Below are 20811 nucleotides of genomic sequence, written 5' to 3' on the forward strand. Positions count from 1 at the left end.
TATCATATGTAGCACTAAGAAAGAAAGAACTGCGATTAGACTGTAAACTACATAGGCCTTTTATGCATCCCTTCACATGCAACAGCTCTGTGCAGTCTTTGGCCCACTTGTATCTTGCTTTATGCCCCAGAATTTCTCTGACACCACAGTATGGGGTGCCTACACTTTGTACTGGCATACCTGCAACAAAAGACTTGGACAAGTCATGCCCTATGGGGCCACTGCAACCAACTGCCCACAATATCCTCAGGCAGATGCTGCAGAGCCAAATTTTATAAGGCTCTCCACAAAAGGTCCAAGATGAATTGCTAGTTGCCTACAGTCATGGCCATTCAATAGTACTGACTTGCATTGACATCCCCTCCTTCCCTGTTCACACACTCACTGTTGGCCCCAAATTAAACTACCTGCATGAAGGTGCTACAAACAGTCTCAGGCAGGCCCTATGAATAGTAAGACACATCCCAATTTAAGTTGTGAAAATATTTGCATCTTAGAATCCTGAAATATGGAAATATGATAATTTATGAGACTAAGACACAAATTTGTTAAGTAAACAAATTGATATCAAAAACAAGCACCTCACTCCAAAATAAATAAATAAATTTAATAAGCCTACAATTTTTTTTTTTTTTTTTTTTTTTTGGCATATGGCTCTGTTTTAGTGCCTACTGCTTTGCATCTCTATCTATTGCCCTGGGCAATACTCCCTGCTGAGCCCAAAAAGGATGCTTTGCTCCTGTAAACTCCTCAGCCAGAGAAGAAAGACTGAATTATGTTTATTTCACTCACTGCAGAAAGGCAGAAAAGTCCATTAGGGACTCTCACAATATTTCTTCAAACCTACTCTTACTGGTTTAATAAATGGCACCTCCATATATCCAGGAGTTCATAGCAGAAACTGGAAATCATCGTTGATAACCTCTTTCCAAGCCATGATACTCAATTCATTAACAAGTTATGTTTAACCTGTCTCCTTAAAATTTCTCAAATCTGTACACTTTATCTTTGCTGTCACCACCTACCTCTCCTATTCTATGCCACCATTATGTTTTGCCTGGACATTCATTGTATCTGAACTGGTCCCCACTTCCACTGTATCTGCTTAAACACATTTCCCACACTATTCCTTCCTTCCTTCCTTCCTTCCTTCCTTCCTTCCTTCCTTCCTTCCTTCCCTTCCCCTCCCTTCCATCCATCAATCCATCCATCCATCCATCCATCCATCCATCCATCCATCCCATCCATCCAACCTCCACCTTTTATCAGGTATTTATTGAAAGTCTATGTGCTAGGCACTGTGTTTTAGGGTTTGAGAATTCAATGTTATATTAAAAAAATATCATCTTTGTCTTCATGAAATGTAAGTTTGAAAATCAGATTATTTAAAAAATCATGAATCTGAACATTTTTTCTCCCTTTCTTTGGTGATATCTAATTGCTCTCTAAATATGGTCCAAAATCCTTAGCAAGCTTTATAAGGTTCCTCAGGATCAGACCTGTAATCTCAAGTCTTGCTATACCTCCCACACTGACTCTCTTCCCACATGCACACATTCTCTGGACTCTAGTTACACTGGCTTTCTATCAGATCCAATGGCACCAAACCCCTTCCTATCACAGGTCATTATACTTCCTCCTCTCCCCCTGGAATATTCTTCCCTTTCCCTAGTTGACTTTCCCTAGTTAACTCTAATTCCCTTCATTGAGAAAGTCTTCCATGAAAAGTACACTAGGCTGAATCTCACTCTTGAGATTTTACTACATGTGATTGCACTCATTAAATATTTAATAAAAGAATAATTTTTAAAATGTAATGTTATGTTCTTTTTTCGGCTGTAAGCCTATGGATAGCAGGGCCTTGCCCTTTATTGTATTTCCAATGATTAGATCAGGGTTTTTCATATAGAAAATACTCCAAAATACTTGTTAAATGAGTTTTAGGAAGGCCTTCAGGATACTGAAGTAAAAAGAATATCAGACAATGATTCAGGATGCCAAGGATATACCCCTTTATCCTTACCTTTGTGGGCTACATTTCTTTCACTTGCAAAATAAGTGGATGCCTGCAAAGACCTACACTCTTTAGATTTTTAGGGGGCACCTGGGCGGCTCAGTAGGTTAAGTGTCTGACTTCGGCTCAGGTCATGGTCTCACAGTTCGTGAGGTCAAGCCTCACTTTGGACTGTGTGCTGGCAGCTGAGAGCCTGGGGCCTGCTTTGGTTTCTGTGTCTCCCTCTCTCTGCCCCTCTCCCTCTAGTGCTCTGTCTGTCTCTTTCTCAAAAATAAATAAACATTAAAAAAAATAAACACTTTATATTTTTAAGTTTCAATGTCTGTAACATAGAGGATTTAGCAATTTAAGGATTGAACCTCCAAATTCTGATTTTTCATGGCTACCTGAATTTCAAGCATGCTGGCATATCATAGCCCTCCCCTTAAAATGTACCTGATGTATTTTAGAGAAACCAAATTGAAAATATTTAATGTACAAATAGAGTCTTGCTTTAACTGTGGTGACATGTCAACAAATATATAATCAGTTGAAAAATATACCTGGGCAAATAAAACCAAAGTTTTATGGCAGATTCTGAAAAGTAGCTTGGAAGAAATATAATACAAAATTTTTAAGATCATCCCTAAGTTATATTATAGAATTCCAAATCATTCGATTTCAGATTTTTTATAACATATTTTCTTTTAATAACTTGAGCTAACAATTTATTGAACAATTGCTATGTTCCACTAAAATATTCTATTCAATATAAATATGGTGACAGTAACTTTGCTTTGTTAGTGTTTCATGATGCATATTTTTACCATCTGTTTATTTGCAACCCAGCTGCAATTTTACATTTAACTTATATCTCCTATAAATGGCATATAGTTAAGGTTTTGCCAAACATTCAATTTTTAAGGAGTGTTTAATTCATTTACCTGGATTGTAATAACTGACACTCACTGGCTTTTCATTTCTCTGTTTCACATACATCCTTTATTTCTTTACTCTGCTTTCCTGCCTCTTTTGGGTTCCTCAAGTGTTTTATTTAATATATTCTCCTCTATTAGCTTTCTAGATATATATTCTTGTAATTTTTTTTAGCAATTATCCTACAAGTTTAAATATGCAACCCTGACTTTAAAAGTCTATGTTAATATTTTAACACCTCCTAAATAACAAAAGAAACATTTCAGCTTTACAACTGTTTTTTACTCTTCTATCCTTTGTGCTATTGTTAACCTATTTTCTTTCTTTCTTTCTTTCTTTCTTTCTTTCTTTCTTTCTTTCTTTCTTTCTTTCTTTCTTTCTTTCTTTCTTTCTTTCTTCTGTGATGTTACAAACTCCACAGGACTGTTTCATTACTGCTTTAGACAGTTAATATCTGTTTACATTCACTCATCTATTTACCCTATCTGGTGTTTTTTTATTTCTTCCTGCTTCCATTAGGGATCATTTTCCTTCAGCTTGAAGAATTTCCTACCGTATTTCTTGGAATGGCTATTTGCTTGAATGGGATTCATTAATTCTCTCATATTCAGTTTGTCTAAAAAGGTCTTTCTTTCTCATACTGTTGAAGAATATTTTTGTTGGGTATAGAGCTACAGATTGGCAATTTTTACCCCTCTTATTACTTTGATGGTGTGATTTCATTGTCTTCAGACTCCAATAATTTATAATTACAAGTTAGTTATTAGTCTTATTGTTTCTTCTTTGAACGTAATGTGTCTTTTTTTTTTTTCTGACTGTTAAGACTTTTTCATTGTCTTTTAATTTTTAATAGCTTAAATAAAATGTGACTATGGGGGCACCTGGGTGGCTCAGTCGGTTAAGTGTTCGACTTCGGCTCAGATCATGATCTCACGTCTAGTGGCTTCAAGCCCCACATCGGGCTCTGCTGACAGCTCAGAGCCTGGAGCCTGCTTCGGATTCTTTGTCTCCCTCTCTCTGCCCCTCCCCACCTCGTGCTGTGTATGTGTGTGTGTGTGTCTCAAAAATAAATAAATATTTAAAAAAATTTTTTTAAATGTGACTATGTAGTTCATTCTGCTTTTATGTATCGTTGAAGTTTACTGGGCTTCTTGAATCTGTGGGATAATGGTTTTTATAAATTTTAGAAATTCTTGACCATTATCTATTCAAACATTTTCTTCTGTCTCATCTCCTTCTGTAACTCTAACTACAGGTTTTATACTTTTTGATTTTTTTCATATTCCTCTTGTTCATTCTATTCTTTTTTTCTCTTTATACTTTAATTTGGATATTTTCCACTGACCAGTTGTGAATTTACTAATCATATCCTCTGCCATCCTAGACAGCTGTTTGAATATTTGTGTTTTGTAGTTCTAGGATGTCCACTTGATTCTTTTTCTCTACTATCATTATTAGTTAAAATTCTAAAATTTCTCATGTTTTATCTATTTTGTCAATTTTCCCCACTATTTTCCATAGCATGTTAATTATAGTTATTTTAAACTCCTTATACATACACTCCAATACCTACATTTCTGCAGGTCTGTTTCTACCCTTTTTTTTTTTTTTCTTGATTATTGCTCACATTTTCCTGCTCCTTTTGTGTCCAAGGATTCTATACTGAACATTGACATAAAAGAACCATAGGATCTCCATATAATACTCTCTACCAGTCGGAGTTTCTCCTTTCCTCTGTTACACAGTGAGGAGCTGATCATTATAATCCCATCAAGGATTGGTTGACTTGTAATTGGATTTCAGTTTTAGTAAGATTTACTGCATCCTGGTTCTTAAGCATGGCCCTGACAAGCTTTTGATTGTCTCAATTTCCTCAACTTTTAAAGTGTAACCTTTGCATATTTTGAATTTAGTTCTTTAGCCCCAGACTTTATGCAAGTTAAATATTTGGCAAGTGTCTTGAGGAGGAGATTGGTTGTGTATTTAGGCTCCATCACTCTACTTGGACTTTTTTCTCTAAACACTTAGTGGTGACCAATTCATTCTGGAACTCTCTTGGTTTTAATACTTAAAGGTTCACATTTTGGGAGCCCCCTGAGTCCCAGATAAACTAAGACAACAGGCCACACTTACACATACTGCAAGAGTGTGGGAATTTCCACTTTTCCTTTCTCACCCAGGCACTCCTGGGTCTCCTAAACCCTCTTAGAACTCAGCAAAGTTCCCTTATGTTTGGGACTCTTCTATTTTCCAGTTTATCATGCCAGCTCTAGACTGCCAAAACCTCTGCTGATTTATCTTTCCTCCATAAAATCCCTCAATTTGGTTAAAGTCCAATCCTGAGGCCAATCCTAGAATTTGCAAATGTCTCCAATTAAGAAAACTACCAGAGACCATTCAATTTCCTATTTAGGGATCTTCCTTCTCTGAAATTTTAGTTTAGTTCCCATTACTTTGTTCCTATAGCTCCCTTTTGTTTTTAAAAGTTTATTTTTGTAATTTATCATTTTTCCTGGTTATTACAATGGAAGTATTTGCCTGCCATACCCTATTATGGCCAACCTTGAAGCAGGAATCCATAGATTATGCCTCTTAATATGTAAACTTGTGGTGCTGTTATTATCTCTGCTTTATAAACAGATCAGGGAAGTTAAATGACTTTCACAGGATCATAGAGCTTGTAAGAGTCTATCCAGAATCCAAACTAAGACTGCAAAGCTCCAGTGTTTTTATTCTATAAATTACAATAATACCATTTTAAAAACTAGGAAACCGAGGTTTAAAAAACTTAAACTTATTTTCCCAAGGCCTCAGAAAAAGTTTGAGACAGAGCCAGGATTAAACCTCAGAGCACCTGACTCTTGGTCCAGAGCTCATTTCAGAGCCACATAAGAGGACATCGAGACATAAAGAAACTGGTACTGTTCTAGAGATAGGTATTATACAAAGGAAAAATACATGCAGTGAAATTCATACATCATTAATTTCCATCTTTTATGTGCAGAACTTCACTCATTTATACTGTGTACACACTGTCACATTTTATCCAAGGGTTGATATCACCTAAAAATAACTTCAACAAAAATTCTGTTAAAAATGTATGTTTTTTTTTTGAGAAATGTCAATAAATAAAATATAGTTTTCAAATACGCTAGCTGCAATGGCTTTTTAACAAGTTGAGTCGCTTTCCTCACAAAAAAACACAGGGGAGGTGGAGCACTTCTAAAGGGAAGTTACTAAGAATGCTGATTTGAAATCGTGGTAGGAAGTAGGGGAGAATCTAAAGGTATTCTTTAAGAGTCTTATTTCTTTCAATTAGGCCTGTCTGGTTCCTTTCCTGAGAGTCTCTTTCTCCCTCCAATAAAAGAAATATCACCATAGTGACTGAGGAAATGACTCCCTTTTTGTGGAGGTAGAGAAAGACGATGTCAGAATGATGGAATTTAAATAAGAACAGAAAATAGTCACTTGCTTCCAAACATCTCTCCTGTTTTGGCTTGTTATGTTCTCTGAAGAGTCCACTATTAGGGCTTCTCCTTTAGACTAATGTCCAATATTGGTAAAGTTCCTGTTTAAATGGAAATATTTCCTAGAGTGGGTACATGAATAGGAATTTACTACACAGCATAAGGTAAGTTAAGGAGTCCTAGGGAGGAGATCCTGATGAACCAAAGGACAGTGTTGCCAACCAAGGCAATATTAGGATCCTAAAGAGCAAGGGTAACTGATTCTTCCTCCCACTCCTTCCCAGCATCCATTGCCCTAGTGTGATCCCCAGAGAAACCCTTAGCCTCAGATAACTCCTCCATATGATTTACAGTCCATATACCCAGGAATTGCAGGAGTATCTCACAATAGTTGTTTAGATTAGCCATAACCATGCACTGTGTTAGGAACTCAAGGCTGGGATATGATAAGGCCACCTCGTTAGTGATACAAATTCACATTTGTCCATCTATTCATTTCTTCAACAAGTTTCTATGGAATACCAATCACATGGCAGGCATTGCTTTAGGGACTTAGAATATAGTGATGAAAATGACAGGCATGAGTAATTTCCAGAAGCTCCAATAACTAGGAATGGTAGAGAATTACATGTTGGCCAGAAAAAAAAATACATATAAACAAACAAAATATTATAAACAAAACAAACATATCTACTAGCATCCAATCTGTCACAGATATTCTCTGAATTCTAAGATATCCTCAGACCATATCTAAAATCTCAGCAGAGAAGTGAACAGTGCAGAGTACCTGGATGGCTCAGTTGGTTAAGCATCTGACTCTTGATTTTGGCTCAGGTCATGATCTCATGGTTTGTGAGTTTGAGCCTCGCATCGGGCTCTGTGCTGACAGCATAGAGCCTGCTTGGGATTCTGTCTCCCTCTCTCTTTGCCCCTCCCCTGCTTGTTCTCTATCTCTCTCTCAAAATAAAAAGTAAAATAAACTTTAAAAAAGTGAACAGGGGCGCCTGGGTGGCGCAGTCGGTTGGGCGTCCGACTTCAGCCAGGTCACGATCTCGCGGTCCGTGAGTTCGAGCCCCGCGTCAGGCTCTGGGCTGATGGCTCAGAGCCTGGAGCCTGTTTCCGATTCTGTGTCTCCCTCTCTCTCTGCCCCTCCCCCGTTCATGCTCTGTCTCTCTCTGTCCCCCCCCAAAAAAAATAAACGTTGAAAAAAAAAAAAGTGAACAGCACCTTGCACGCCTAAGGAAGGAAGGCTATTAGCATTCATCCAAATCAGTGTGTTAAAATGTCCCTGTTTCTCCAAGGAAGCCCCAACTACCTCAGCAGCTGTATTCAGACAGCAGAAACCTGGCTGCCTAATCATAGGTGTGTGCCATTCAGTCTCTATCTTAACATGGTTCCATAACATGGTTCCAATGCAGTTCTCATTAGTAAGTAAAAAGAAAAGGGTGGGGGGACAATACACAGGGATGAGGAAGTTGCAGGCGTTCTAGAGAAGAAAGATAATGTAAGCAACTGAGGCAGAACAGTGTGTAGTACTTAATGAATTATTGGGCATTCAGAAGCCGCTGTGACCTTTGAGAAAATTCACCAAATTTCTAATCTTCAGAGATATGCAATATACTGACTTCCTTTCACAAGAAATCTGTAAAAGTCAAGACGTTCTCCAAACTCATAACAGAAGGGACCCTTCCTCCTTGCTGCTTACTTCTCATGAGAACTAACCAGTCACCATTAGAGATCAGCTCCAGCCTGTCCTTCCACATTACTATGACCACTAGGAGGTGCTGAATTTCATTTTCTTCTGTTCTTGTGCCTTCTGAGTGTGCATCTCCATTTGTGTAGAGCGACTGAGTGGTAAATATCAAGTCCTTGACTTTCTCAGACCTACGGGGCTAGTGTAGAAAAAATAAAAGGGCTCTCAATAGTTTTATGCTCCTTTCTTAAGCTGACCGTTCTTTTCTGTTTGGAGTTCTATTGCCTGGTGTACAGAGAAGTAATAAAACATGGCAGAGCACAGTACAAGGTTAATATATCATACATCCACATTGGTGTGTATTTTGAAATGGTTCCATGAGACTCAGAATTAGCCTCAAACTTCAAACCTGAGTTCCCTGCTCTTTTGCTGCAGCTTAAATTATCACCCTTGCATTTTGTAAACAGACTCAATTTTCCCTAGGAATATACACAAAGTGTGGCAGTTTATACTACAGTGCCCAGCATCAAACTGTTTCAGTTAAAGTCCTAGCTTAAGAATTTACTAAGTGTGTGATCTTGGGGAAATCACTTCCCATAGTATGTCTCAGTTTCTTCATCTATAAAATGGAAATCAGTAATAATCCCTATCGCATACAATTGCTTTAAAGATTAAATGGGAATGAGCTTTAAAACTCTTTTCACAGAGCCTAGCAAATAGTAAATACTAAGGCATGTTTGTGGCTATATTTATATATGTACCTATGCACATACAGAGCTATATTCTGCATAAGTGAAACTCAAGAATTTTGATCACGAACTTGAGTCATACACATACACACAAGTATGTGTGCATATATGTGCATGTGTGTAGGAATAGAAACATACATATATTTTTTTTAACTCAAGTACTCAACTTCATTCCTTACCCAACATTATGAGACATGTTTACCATGCCTCACCACTATGCACCAAGCACAGCATGGCCCTAGGGAAAGTTAAACCACTGGCATCTCAGTCAAGGAAAGCCAGGTGAACTTGGATGGAACAAGTTTATGAATTTCTCTTCTGCTTCTAAATCTCTGAGTCTTTTGCCCATTGGGTTATCCCTTATTTTATCTAATGTATTTAATTTGCCCCTACCTGGGGCATTTCTTTCTTTCTTCCAGAACTTGTTATGGTATCACCTTTAATGATAACACACATTCTTTCCTGCTGATTCTCCATATACCCTCTCTATATGTAGCATCCAATCATACATTCCTATTAAGAACCCTCCCACAAGTCCATTGGGATCCTGTGTCTGCTAAGTCTCTGGAAAAATGGACCCCAGTGGGCTCTCAGCTTTGCCCGAGCTCTGTTCTCCTCCACATTCCTTTTGCTTCCTCCCTTGGTGTTCTTCCCACAGTATCCCAGGCCTCTCTCCATGTGTACATCTGTCATCAACTTTTTTGGTCTTACAATTGTTCTGTCTTCCCAGTAAACTTGTGGCTCATTATAAAATTAGCATTTCCTAAACCCACAAGCATGAATGTCCATGTGAACACCCACATATTCATGCACACACAGAACTTTATTTTAGAAGCCAACTGGATACAGAATACTTTAAACAAGGAAAGAATCACAAATTGTTTGTTTCTTCTTTGTGTGCTGTAGGATCCACACATAGGTGAAGCCAAATCAGAAAGTGGTGACTTTAACAGTTACTTTGATCATAGACTCTTTTAAGAATATTATGAAATTCATGAACCCTTGTCTTCAGAAAAATGCACATATGCGTGAGACTTTGTATATAATTTCAGTGGAGGTGGGTGAGTTTAGGTCTCATATGTCTTTGGACCCCAGATTAATAATCTCTGCTATAAAAGGATGCATTAGGTGCTATAGCAAATAAACAAATAAATAAATAAATAAATAAATAAATAAATAAATAAATAAATAATAGTGCCATTTATTGAGTCACCACTATATAATGCAAGTTTCTGATTTTCTCAATACCCCTGCAAGTTAACTATTACTGTTTCCATCTTGTAAATAAAGAAACTAGGGCTCAAAGAAATCAAACAATCGATGTAAAGCAATTTATCTGACAAATAACAGACCTGGAATTGGTCTAATGCCTGGCCTTTCCTCCTGGTCCATTCTGCTCTCTGGTGTTTGGCCCTCATACAGGCTTCAAGTTGGCACTATCAGCTATCCAAGCCCACTGTGTACTGAGTGGCATCACAGTGAGGTCTCTGAGCTTTTATAGGGTTGATTCAAATTACAAGTCTTAGTTTAATGCCATGAGGATGACTAAAATTAGCTGCAGATGGTTCCATACTAGCTGTAGTCATTAGCTCTGACATGCCACTCAGATCAGGGTTGTATGTTGTCTCCAGAGCATCTTAGACAATGCAATTCCCATGCATCGAACCCTCCACATAATTTACGCAGGAACAGCCTTGCATCTTGGTTTGAGTTTTCCATAGACTTGTCTCAATAGAGTTGGGAGGCTTTGATGCAGTGCTTAATTTTCAATGCCTATTGTCTTTTTAAAAAAGAGCACGCCAAATGTAGCCCGACACGCCTTTGAAGTTGTCATCATGTCAGCATTCTGACATGTAATGACCATAGGATTTGCCTTCTAATTTTAACTATTTCTACTTGAGGAAGGAAATTTACACAGTGGGAAAATATGTTGCCCTTTGCTTTGTTTCCTTTTCTTCTGGGGGAGAGTTATTCATGTGTGTCTTGAATACAATAAGAAATAGCACACGCTACTATCAGGATGTTCTCGGAAACATTATTTTGAGCTTTTATTCTCATAGCTGGATTCCACTGTAATTCTCACGTGGCAGGAGTAAACTATTAATAGGATTCCAACTTTTTTTTTTACCAGTAGACCCCGGAGAAGTCTCCTTTGCCATGTGAGTGAAGGGCAGATTGGATCTTGACATGACACATCGACTTAGTTTCCAAAACAGTAACTTTACTAAATAAATCATTTCAGCGCTTGATTGTTATTTATACATGCAAATCTGGTTTTCATTTGTTGGAACCGGACAGGAGGAAAGCTAATAATCTCATCAAAAACTGAATATTTTCCATTTTGGAAATGGCACAAAGTTCATAATCACATGACCTGAACTCTGCCACAGGCGGGTAAATCAAACACCTCCCTAGTATGTCCTACAGACACGCAGAACTGAGATAGGAGGACTCTGGGGGAGTTTGCAAGCCAGAGCCTCAACTGAGGCCAATGACTATTTGGCCTTCCTCCTAGCATCATATTATTTGTCTCCAGGGGTGATATCCCGAGAGTAAGAAAGTGGGCAAAGGTGAGAAGAAAAACAGATAATTTAAACTCTTGAGCATTTAGTTAATAGCATGAGCTTCAAAATAAATTAAAGGAATTGAATTTGTAAATTGGGTTCCTCTCATGGTAAAAAATCTGATTATATCTGGAAAAGGTTCCAACTTCATAAGCAGGGATATAAAGGCTCTGGGAAGAGACGTCTATCTTCAATAGTTCCCACACTGTCATGAAAGTCCACCAATAATCCCTTGTTGTAAGCATTGCCCTCTTTTTGATAATTCTCTATGAATGTGCAGATAAAACACCCAGTTCCACACACCTTGGGTGGGTTCTCTGTCCATTTCATTCCCTTTGATTCGCCTTATCTTAATTTTGGTGGGGAGGAGGTCTTCTAATAATGCATCATTTGTGCTATGAGGAAGCAAGAGAGAAAAGTTCATGAGTTTATTGGTACCAGTTGTTACTCGGATACTCTGAAGGTCCAGAGCAAATGAGGATTGTTGGCTCAAAGAACAAAGATACTAATCTGAAATGGGACTGTCTCTATGACAAAGGGTACTGGGACATGGTTGGGAACCTGGGAGAGTGTAAAAAGGATGGAGAGATAGAGAGAGAACAAAGGAAAACATCAAAGGGCCCATGAAGGGCAACTTGAAAAAAGTAGAAAAGTTACTTTTGCACCCTTCTCTGAATTCCAAGTGTATGTGTCATTGACTATAAGTAATATCTTTGTATCTTTCCTGTTGGTGGACCTACCCTACATGCCTTCCAGCTGCTACAGGGTGTGAAAGCACTGTTACTTATTGTAGTATGTGGCTTCTCTTCCCAGACAGTTCTCATCTCATGGGCGAAAGCTCAGAAAAGAGAGAAAAAAAGAAAAGCCATAAAGAGGGGTGTGAAGGAAGCAGACATTCCTTGTCTAACTCAAACTTTGGCCCAAGGCTGGCCTCATTTAGAAATCTGAGCAAAGATCCTTCTTTTCCAAAACAGAAGAATAATTTTCTCTCCTCTTGGAGAAGTCTTTGGTGGGTTGATTCCAGGATTTTGGGGGAACTTTCCACCTTTAGAAAACCCATTAGATATCAGACTATAATTGTAGTTTCCAGGTGTTCACAAACCCAGATTTGTGAGGAGATGGTTACATGGCCCCTGCATGGAGAGCTTTTGGTTTTTATAGGGAACTGAAGTAGGCAGGGTAGCTTTTGTATGAATACCAAAGATCGTGGATGCTTGGGGACCCCTTTGGCAGTGAGATTTGGGACTTCAGAGCAGTGTCCTCTCATCTTCCTTGCATTTGTGTGTGTGTGTGTGTGTGTGTGTGTGTGTGTGTGTGTGTGTGTTTGCTTGATTTTATATTGCTACTTTCAGTTTAATTTGTTCCAGTTCTAAGAGGATTATGCTTTTAGTACCATCCTTGTGATGATTAATGTGTACTAATTGTTCTACCTTTGAATCAGGACTCTTTGGAGCTGTCTAGGCAAAATCTCCCTTTTGTAGGAGGCAGGGCTGATGAGCAGGAATCCCAAGGGGGCCTCTGCACTGCTTCAGGTTGATGTAAGGAGAGAGATTAAACAAAGTGCGGAAAGTAGCTTCCTTTTTGATTGTGCCCCAATGGAAATCGTGTTGTCCCACACATTGTATTAACTATTCTGGTGGCTTAAAAAATAGAATCAGTCTGAGCAGTTAAAGAGGCCCTAATGAGAACTTTTACAGCTATGGGGCTTGCTTTTGTCATATTACAGAAAGTAAGGCTGTGATTTGTCACTAATTTTCATTCCTGTTGCCTGGCTCAGCCAAGAGACTGGTGGCCTAATGAGCAATGTAAATCAAATCTTCTCTGCCCATGCAGTCTCAGGTGGGTGAGGACAATGAAGGCGCGAGAAGGAAAAGACCCGAGGAACGATGACAGTGGAGGAATAAGGCAGTGTGAGATGTCCCTTGCTAGGGATAAATCTGGAGATCAATTTCTTTCAAGCTTTTGTTCAAGCTTCATATCCCTACAGACATTAGGTAGAAAATAGCTTGAATTTTTAGAAGACATATTTAAATTTACTTCAAAGATCTTTAAGTGTCATTCCACAAACATTTCCTAAATTTGCTCCCAACATTCATGTAAACTGCTACCATTGAAGAAAAGGAAGAAAAGGAAGAAGAAAGGAAGATTAGGGGAAAGAAAGGAAGAAAGGAAAAACTGAACAACTTTACAATTTCATAAGGTTTTCTTTTAACAGAATAATTACAATTTTAGTTGTCACTCAGACAGGTTGAATGACATATTCTAGCCAGGTTTTTGAAGCTGGCAGCATGTCAGGAATACCTCAGGAACTTTGTGAAAGGTAAAGGTCCCTGGGCTCCAAGCCCATCCCCCATTTCCTACCTATTCTCAGCTTCCAATACAGGCATAGTGTAGGGCTCGGGAATTTTTTAATTTACTTTTATTTTTTAAAGGGCCCTAGGTAATTTCTAATGAAAATTAGTGACAAATCACAGCCTTGCTTTCTGTAATATGACAAAAGCAAGCCTCATAGCTGTTCTCATTAAGGCCTCTTTAACTGCTCAGACTGATTTTGTTTTTTAAGCCACCAGAATAGTTAATACAATGTGTGGAACAACATGATTTCCAAGTTGTAGATAAACAGAGAAAAGGTTGAAGCACCTTTAAATACATTCAGCTCAATGAGTGGGTTCTAGGGCCTTCTGCCATGTGTCTGTGTTGGCCTCGGTAGCAGATATAAAAGAAGCAGAAAAGATGTTGACAAGGTCTTCCTGTATGTCTCTCTTCACAATCAAGGAAAAATATTTCCAAAATATTCCCATAGAAATCATGGATGTTGTGGAAGAAGTAAAGAATATCTCAGATGTATCTGTGGTTCCCCGAATTTAGGTATTTTAATTGTGGGGGGAATGTCATTCACAAGACGAAACTAGATTCATTGTTTATTGATTTGCAAGGAAAACTAGGGGCCTATGAATTTAATATGGCAAAGACAGGGGTCAGAAACAAGGGTGACCATATTGTCCTGGTTTTCCTGGAACTTCCTCTGTTTTAAAATGAAAAACTGTGGCTATCTTGTTTTGTTTTGTTTTTTTTTTTTCAACGTTTATTTTTATTTTTGGGACAGAGAGAGACAGAGCATGAACGGGGGAAGGGCAGAGAGAGAGGGAGACACAGAATCGGAAACAGGCTCCAGGCTCTGAGCCATCAGCCCAGAGTCTGACGCGGGGCTCGAACTCACGGACCACGAGATCGTGACCTGGCTGAAGTCAGACGCTTAACCGACTGTGCCACCCAGGCGCCCCGGCTATCTTGGTTTTAAAACTGAAAGTCTCACATCTTGGGAAGTCCCTCAGTCCAAAGTAAATCAAGACAGTTGGTCACCCTACACAAGACCATCCAGATCAACATGGTCAAAAATGGGTCTTTTCTATGACACAACCAGTGAATTCACACTAACAATTGTCTGTGTGACTTTTTGCCTGGATTAGTTGGCTGTGGTTTTGATTCTACTGACAGATCAGCACAGAACATATGGTCAAATACTTTGAGAAGAACTCACTGAAGAGTGTCAGAAGCCCTAGGCAAGAGCTCTGATGTTGCCTCTTCTTGCTGTATGATCTCAAGCATGATTGGTGGGCTTAAATTCCATCCTTTGATACAACATCCATACAAACACGTAAGCATGGACACTGAAATTTTATAATATACATGGAAGCACATTATAATCTTTAAAGCTTCCTACAGGGGCGCCTGGATGGCGCAGTCGGTTAAGCGTCCGACTTCAGCCAGGTCACGATCTCGCGGTCCGTGAGTTCGAGCCCCGCGTCGGCTCTGGGCTGATGGCTCAGAGCCTGGAGCCTGTTTCCGATTCTGTGTCTCCCTCTCTCTCTGCCCCTCCCCCGTTCATGCGCTGTCTCTCTCTGTCCCAAAAATAAATAAACGTTGAAAAAAAAAATAATAAAGCTTCCTACAAATGATTAATTGGACACAGATCATAAAGCCAGAACCAGAGCAGAAGGAGAATGCTCTCACTGGAACAGACTACCAGAGCACAAGGAACACCGTTTGTAAGTTAAATAGGTCAGGACTGCAGGCCCAGGATAAAACAAATAGCAAGGTTTCCTTAAACACATTCCTGGAGCTGGCATCCTCCTTGGTTTAAAAAGTCCTACTTTTGTCAGGTGGCTCTGGTTCCAGCCTGAGGGGACAAATCACAATTGGACTAAGCCAACCATGGAATCCCTATTACTCTTTCCTAGAGACTGATGTAGTTATTTCATGTTATCCGTAGGCAGTGAAACACAGGAATAGACTGCTGCTTGGGGCAAGTTTGCCTTGCCCAATAAAAGAGATAGTAAAGCAAGTGGAAGCCCTCCTTTCCTCACCTTCTTGCTTTGGAAGTGAGAATGCAGTGATGACTGTGGTCACCATCTTGAACAAAGAAGAGAGACAATGCTGAGCATCATATCACTGAGGGGTAGAAAGAGCCTGGGTCCTTGAGAACATGGTTAGGCAGTTGACCCTGATCATCTCTAGATTTATTGCTAGGTGAGATAATAAATATCCTAATCTTTAAAGCACAGCTACTCAAAATGTCAATCATAAAATAGTGCCAATCTATGGACTATTTATTACTGATTCATGCTAAATGCAGAATTTGGGAGCATTTATAAATTTCGCAACAGTTTGATGGAGTAATTTTATGTCTATTGAATCTAAACAAAAGAATTTTGAACATAAGTATCTTCTTATTTCATTTTCTGTTAATTCATTTTATCACATTTTACAAAAGTATCAATCCATGATATACTGGAAATTAGAGGGAAAAAATGAACTAGTTGTTTGTCCCAGATAGTTTGAGAAGCATTGCTTGAAGCCAGTTTTCTGCAAACTCTGAGAGCCACTTTAGCCCAATGCCTTCTTTTATATATAAAGTTTTGTTGGAACACAGCCACACCTTTGTTTTCATATTATCTATAGATATATTTATCCTATAATGGCAGAGCTAGTCAATCCTGACAGACATCTTATAGCCTACAGAGTTTAAAATATTTACTATCTGGCTCTTTACAGAAAGAGTTTGCAAATCCTTGAGTTAACCATTCTCAGGTATACATTCTCTTACTTTCAGTTGAAGTAATTCTAACTTACATATTCAGTTGACCTTGAACAATATGGGGTTATCGTGCTGATCCCCCACAAGGTCAAAAAAATCTGGGTATAACTTTTGATTCCCCCCAAACTTTACTAACAGCCTACTGTGAACCGGAACCCTTATCAGGAACAGAAATACTTGATTAAGATGTAGTTTGTATGTTATATGTATTGCATACTGTATTCTTACTCTAAAGCTAGCTAGAGAAAATAACATTTTATTAAGAAAATCATAAGGAAGAGAAAACATTTATAGTACTGTACTGTATTTATTGAAAAAAATATTCGCATGTAAGTGAACTCATGCAGTTCAAATCCATATTGTTTGTCAACCATAGTAAATTAACTTCTCTAGGTCCCATTGTGCTCATCAATAAAATGGGATAAAAGATCACATTGGTTTGTTGAGAGTATTGAATAAAATAATACATACAAGGTTCTCAGGAACGTTATATGTCATACGTGTGTATGTTATAGTAAGCATATAACATGTAAAAAGTTCTCTTGTTTCCCTGCAATCACCCTTTGATTAAGAGGCTACTGTGTCAAAGGTCAAGAGTTTCTATACACAAATCATGGGATATAGTAGCTCACTGATATTGTGTTATCATTTACTGCAGTCGGTTGGGAAAACTTCATCAACAGCTAGGAAGTTTGACCCAGTGGTTAAGAATAACACATGGACAATAACCATTGACTAGATTTTAGGGATAAAGTACAAGTCGTTTTAGTATTGCCTGGTTCAAGGTACTTAGGACTTAACGTAATAAAAAAAACCCTTCTAAGCAAAGAGGAAAATGGGCTGAGAACTCCACTTTTACTTTTTAATATTTAATGGAGGATGATTCCCTGTGTTCCCATGTGCTGTATTTCAAGGCTGCACATTCTTGAACTGTTACTGGTAACAGGAAACTAATGTGATTTTTTTTTTTTTTCTTTTTAGGAAAGCTAACAATGATTTCAGAAGTGTGTGTTTGTTATCAGATTTAGGGCACTTGTCACATTTTGGCCTGAAGGCAAGCCAAGGGAGGGTTTGAAAAAATATCCAAGAAACGTCTTCATTGCTCTTTCTCTCTTCTAATTAAAATGCAGTTCGTCTTACAGATTCCAGAGCATTTTGGATTTGTGGTTGCAAGCATGAGGTCATTTTTCCTGCCTATATGACCACAGTACATTTTTAAAGTCTTTAGTGTTTGGTAACAACAGACAAATAACTGGAAACCTGAGAGCTGAGCTCAAGTTCTTTGCAGAGTGTTCCCATCACTCCTCTGCATGGGGTAAAAACGAGTCCACCTCACTGGGCTAGTGCCAGGATCCCTGGACCCTGCACTGTGAGGCTAAAGTATTGCTACCATGCCAAAGAGGCCAGCCAACTAGGCAATACAAAGGTGAAGAACATGGCTCTGGGGTCACTCAGGCCAGAGCCTGCATTCTGGTCTGTCAACCTTGCCAGCGATATCGAGCAAGTGATTTTAACCTCTGTGAGTTTCTTCTTCCTCAACTGTGAAAAGAGTAACTTCATAGGGTGGTTGTGAAGATGAAATAAGAATAAATATAAAATGTTTGGCACAGTCCCTGGGATGTAGAAGAGCGTAGTGAACATATCTGGCTCTCCTTTTCTTTATTTCTAGCTATTCATCCTTTTTTCAAAACTTGGCGCAAGAACCTTAGGGGAAGCTGGTACTATCCCCCAAGTTTCAGACAGGGTTCTGGTTTGACTAACTAATCATTATAACTGGATGCCAGCGATTGGATCAGAGCCCCAGACTTCTGAAACATAGCCAATCAGTGCATGTCTTTATTCGAAGGAAAAGCATATGACCCATGTTGGTCCAATAAGACTGGTCAGAAAAGACATTTTTCCCTCCCTTGCTGGATGTGAGTAGGGAAGCCCCTAAACGTCAGCTATTGCAGTCATCTTGTGACCACAAAGGAGGCCAGTCTCAGAAAGCCGAGATACAGAGTAGGTACAACCAAGAACATGAGGGCTGGAGCTCTGATTGCATCATCCAACCCCTCCTTTCTTTGGATTTCCTGTTATATGATGTAATAATTTCTTGTCATTACACCACTTTGAGTCAGACTTTGGTTACATGCAGTAAAATCATCTAACTGATAAGAATTCAGTAAGTATTGGCTATTATCTGTCAGATCGTGCCCAGTAAACTACCCTTCTGTGGATCCCAAGAGACTTGGGAAAGAATTAGAGAATAACACAAATTTATGACATCTCTATATTGAGCAACTAATGTAAGTTTGGCATTTCATATGCACACACTGTCTTTTTGGACCCTCCCAATAACTTTATGAAATTGTTATATTACTATGAGTAAACTGAGGCACAGAGAGCTCACGTGACTTCCCTGGGCTGAACAGCTAACATTTAGCAAAGTCAAGAAAACCCAGGTCTGTCTGGATCCATAGACTGTGCTTCGGCCACGACTCCTCTCCTGCTGCTTCCTGTGCTGCCTCCCTTTGCCAAGGTCTTTGTTCCTCTGTTGCAAAATCACCCTCTTTCCCAGAACGAATCCACAGCTGCATGAATGTTGGGGAGAGAGAAGCTGCAGGCTTTTTTTCCAACGTCAGGCAAGAGTTGAGTGCCTCATTAGGCAATGGGGTAGTACAGAGGGGCCCTCGCTTTAAAACCAAACCAAACAAACAAAAGAACCCTAGGAGATGTTCATAAAATTATCTACCACATCATATAAACTAGGAGAAATTCCCCCAGAAGTCTCTACCTAAAAGGGAGAAAAAAAAAAAAAAAGGATAAATGCTAACAATGATTTAATGAGAGAGCCTTCTAATTACCTGTTGCAACTGTGAGGCTTATTTGTGTGCACGAAGAGAGGAGCGGGCCAAAGTGACTGCTGAAGTGTGAGAAGCCACTACCAACTGAAGAGAGGTCAGAACAGAAGCTGGACAGTGTCCTGACTGGTGTCCTGAGCAGAGACACCCATGTGTCCCTGCCAGGAAGGCAACCCTGTTGTCCTCTAGCTGTGCACACTTAGACTCACCTCGTTCCCCTGGACCAGTCGTTCTCAAACTGTAGCATGTACCAGAATCATCTAGAAGACGTATTCAACACAGATTGCTGAGCCCCACCCCAGAGTTTCTGGTACATGCAGTAGGAGGTGGGGTCAGAGAATAAGCTTCTCTAACAAGTTCCCAGCTGATACTGCTGCTGGTGATCGGAGGACTGCACTTTGGGAACTGTTGGCCAAGGCTAGCTATGTTGTATTTGTAGAAACTAACACCTGGTCAGCCTCTCCTCTGCACTGACCTTCAAGGGCTGTAGAACTCCTTCCTCATGGGGGCCAAATGCCTAGTTTTGATGATTGACTCTTCCTGTTCATTCCCTTAATGCCTTAGGCTCTGACTGAATAACAGCCTAATAGGCCATTCCCTCTGAAACCTGGATCTTCCTTGGCTCTCATGAGTTCTAATCAGGTCAGAGATGGTGTCCTTGATTCCCAGTCTCTGTTGCCAACATTTTGACTCTGCTGATGCCAGTAACAGGCTGGCACCTTTACTTAAAATGATAACATCAGCATCAACAATTTTAAGAGCTTCTGCTTACAGAATATGCATTAAGAGTCTTCTGTGGCTGCTTGTCAGGCTTCACTTGACCTCTGTTAGTGGTCACCCAACACCCCATCCACCCCCTCTCCATGACCCTTGGTTGGCCTGACTCCACGGCAAGGTCCTCTCTGAGGTGACTTCCTCTGGCCGATCCCTTTAGTCTCAAGGTCCACCTGCACCGAGACCTGGTCCATATAAAGCATCTCTGAGATTTTTATCTATAAAAAAACTTCCTAACTTATCAAAGTGTCTATTTCATTTCCAAAAAGCAGAGGACACATTCACTGCCATGGCAAGGATTGGCCTGCCTTCCTTCAATGAATTGAGACTGTACACTTTTGGCTTACATTTATCTAGGAAATAACTTTGTTTCCCAAACGTGCCACCAGTGGTTTGTGGATGTTTTTATGTGGCACTCTGACATGACATTACTTACACTGTATTACTCAGTGAGAAAATTGCTTCCTTTTCAATTCTCTTTGAAACCAACTAACAGAGTTGGGGGAAAAGTCTCAGTTTTGTGTTTATACATCTCTTTTATTCCATCTCTTTCTAATTTCTCTTTTTATATAATGGAGAGGAGACCATAGGCTAAGAACTCCAGTAGACAATGATGATTTTCGAGTATATAGTAATACTGTTTTGATACAACTCTATTTTTGTGTATACTTCCAACTTATGGCAGGTAATATTG

Source organism: Leopardus geoffroyi, chromosome A1, assembly GCF_018350155.1.
Source record: "Leopardus geoffroyi isolate Oge1 chromosome A1, O.geoffroyi_Oge1_pat1.0, whole genome shotgun sequence".
NCBI classification, from domain to species: domain Eukaryota; kingdom Metazoa; phylum Chordata; class Mammalia; order Carnivora; family Felidae; genus Leopardus; species Leopardus geoffroyi.